The sequence below is a fragment of the Oryzias melastigma genome, linkage group LG7, assembly GCF_002922805.2.
Source record: "Oryzias melastigma strain HK-1 linkage group LG7, ASM292280v2, whole genome shotgun sequence".
Taxonomy (NCBI): domain Eukaryota; kingdom Metazoa; phylum Chordata; class Actinopteri; order Beloniformes; family Adrianichthyidae; genus Oryzias; species Oryzias melastigma.
Genome location: NC_050518.1, coordinates 27,436,946 through 27,440,289, shown reverse-complemented (window position 1 = coordinate 27,440,289; position 3,344 = coordinate 27,436,946).

The following is a 3,344-nucleotide window of genomic DNA, read 5'->3' as shown; positions in this document are numbered from 1 at the left end:
ACCAAAGTGCTTCACAATAAAAGTTTAAAATTAGTTAAATAGTTAAAAACTGCATAAAATTACAAAAAGTCATCCACAATACCATGCATAAAATATAAGAATGCAAAAAAAAAAATTTCAGTAACTACTGGGCATTAAAAGCCATTCTAAAAAGCAAGGTTTTTAATTGAAAATTGAAACTGTCAAGTTCTGACAGCATGCACAGTTCTTCAGGAATTATATTACATAGCTGAGGGCCGGCAATGGAAAAAGAACAGTCACCGTGACCTGGGCACATTGAGCAGATATAGATTCGCAGACCTAATCAGTAGGTCGTCTAATCAATAATCTTGGATCAGATGGAAAAGAGAAGAGTGAAAGCTAGAGTGATATTAGAGATGGATTTGAAACAATATGATTAAGTAGAATTGCAAAGAGAGGCAACAAATTGCTCAAAATATGTGATTATTCCTTTCAAATGTAGATATTTATGATGATGATGTTCATGGGCAAATTTGCTACTCTGGACCATTTCAATGCTGTATATTCATGAAGCTTCTCTAGGCTTATAGGAGAGCAGAGGTGTCGTTTCCTAGACTAAAAGTAGTTTTGTGTTCTGCAGTTACCATGTCTGACATCAACCTCTCAATCTTAATTTAGTCTAACATAATTCAGATCTTAAATTAATTATATTTGTGTAAATAACTTAGAAAATCATAACATTCGCTGTGTTGCAGAAAGTGATTGTCAAGACCTCAATACTAAGAAACTCATCATCTTCTTTTTGTGCAGTACAAAATGAGGGAATGATGTTGCTTAATTAAAACTTAAGGTTTTCTATACCAAAATGTCTAAAATAGAATAGAAGCACTTCAAAAAGTAAGAGTCCAGGCCCAGAATAATGTGTAGTTTGAGCTCCTCACTGCATACGATATAGATCTATATTTGATGTAAATTAGTGCTCTTATTTGCAATTTTTTTCTTTTGACGAGAAGAGCTGCCCGATTCTGTGATGCCAACTCGTGCCTAAATGTACATTTCTATTTGTAGTTACTACAATTTCCATAAGTAGAGCAGTAATCAGAGCCTTAAGCTCTCTGCTTCTCTCTCCTGAGGAAGCCGACATTCTTTCAGTCTGCAATATAAGGCTCGAAATTGATATTGGCAGAAGCTACTAAAGAATTTCCCATGATGCACTAAGAACCTCTCCCCGCTTTTACCTGTTTACACTCCATGTAAATGTTATTACAGCTGTCAATAAGAAAGAGGGTGTATTCCCAAGTAGTGCCTTTATGCTTGTTTGTGTCACTTTCTTGGCAGCTGCTCTAAAGTCAAGGTGAGGAAGATTCAGAGACAGTTTATGGTTGAAGGTTGATTTTAAACATCCGTTATTTCTCTTCTCTACCATTTCAGGTGTGCTCAGAATAGAAATTAGAGATGCAGCATTCACTTGAATTGATCTAATTTGGATTCAGTTGAGTGAATTTGATTTGAATTAAACAGATTTTAATCAAACTTAAATTATCTTCAGTTAACTACGTTAAACAAATTGAATAGAATGTTAGCAATGCAGTGGTTGTAGATATCTCTCTTTAGCATGAAGGCCTGGTTTGAGTTCTGGCTGGACCTATATTCTGTTTTTTTTTTTTTTTTTTTTTTTTTTTTTCTGGATTCTTCAGCTTCTTCTAATGGTCTATAGACATACTTCATTGGTTAATTGGTGTCACTAAATTGTCCTGTAGGTATCACTGTAGATATGGTTGTCTGTTTCCATGTGACAAACTGTCCCTCTGCTGAAAACAGTTTAATTATTCATAAAAAAAATATCACTTGATTGCTTTTACAATAGATCAAAAGATGACTGAAATGGTTTTTTTGTAAATTATGATTTCAAATGTGAACCCAACATAGAAACTACAAACTGTTGTGAAATGTTTAATGTTTATTAGAAAAAAACAAAAGATAAAAAAGATAAAAAGATGATTCAAACAAAAAAAAAGGAAAATAAAATGATCAGGCTTTAGCCTGAAAGTAGGTAAGTTCCAGCACCCCTGTTACCCTGAATGAGACTTAATAGGTTTAGAAGATAACTGAGCGACAAGAATTGGAATTAATCAAATGGAACTAAACACATATTTATATATATATATAAAAACCCAACACAGAAACTACAAACTGTTGTGAAATGTTTAACAGAAAAAAAAATAAAAAGATAATTTAAACAAAAAGATGACTGAAATGTTTTTTTTGTAAATTATGATTTCAAATGTGAACCCAACACAGAAACTACAAACTGTTGTGAAATGTTTCATGTTTATTAGAAAAAACAAAAGATAAAAAGATGATTCAAACAAAAAAAAAGGAAAATAAAATGATCAGGCTTTAGCCTGAGAGTAGGTAAGTTCCAGCACCCCTGTTACCCTGAATGAGACTTAATAGGTTTAGAAGATAACTGAGCGACAAGAATTGGAATTAATCAAATGGAACTAAACATATATATATATATTCATTTATGAGACAAAATATTGGCAAATGTGTGGAGTTTAAATTTGAATAAAAAGAAAAACAATCTATGAAAAATTGGGTATAAAATAACTTAGTTTCTTAAACAGTAATACAATCAAGTGTCTTAGCAACATGGTGTCTTGAATAAATGCAATTTTTCTACCAGGTGAAGATGAAAAACTAATCACAAAATATATGGTTTCTTTAAGCAAAATATTCTGGTGTTTAAAAATAAGCTGATTATATAGGGGGTTTAATGAAGGGTCATTTTGACCAGGAGGTCTTACCGCTAAAAAGAAATTAACTCAGAGTCAGATTTCTAACATTTATATTCTCTTAATTTCTGCAGAAACCGTGTCCCAGAAAACAGTTTAATTATTCATAAAAAAGTCACTTGATTGCTTTTACAATAGATCAAAAGATGACTGAAATGTTTTTTTTTTTGTAAATTGTGATTTCAAATGTGAACCCAACACAGAAAGTACAAACTGTTGTGAAATGTTTATGTAAAGAGGATGCAGGTTCCCTTTCGATTTTGGATCTGGAGGTGTGTGGAGACAGAGGACCCGGGACAACAGTTTTAAGAAGAGGGTTAAAAGGCAGTCAAGTCGAGCAAGGGGAGCCGTCTTCAGTCTGTTGGAGCCAGGAGCCTCTGTCAAAAAAATAAAATCACCTGAGAGTTTGGACTCTAAAACATACCAGGCGCATATAAAAAAATCACAGCAAAACACACAATAAAATAATAGGCACATGCAATTAAAAGAATAACCGCTCTGGTATAATAAAAAAAACACTCAGGTCGTTAAAAGACAGGTTATAGAAGGGTACTTAGCTCGAAGAGGGGTGTATCGTGACCACAC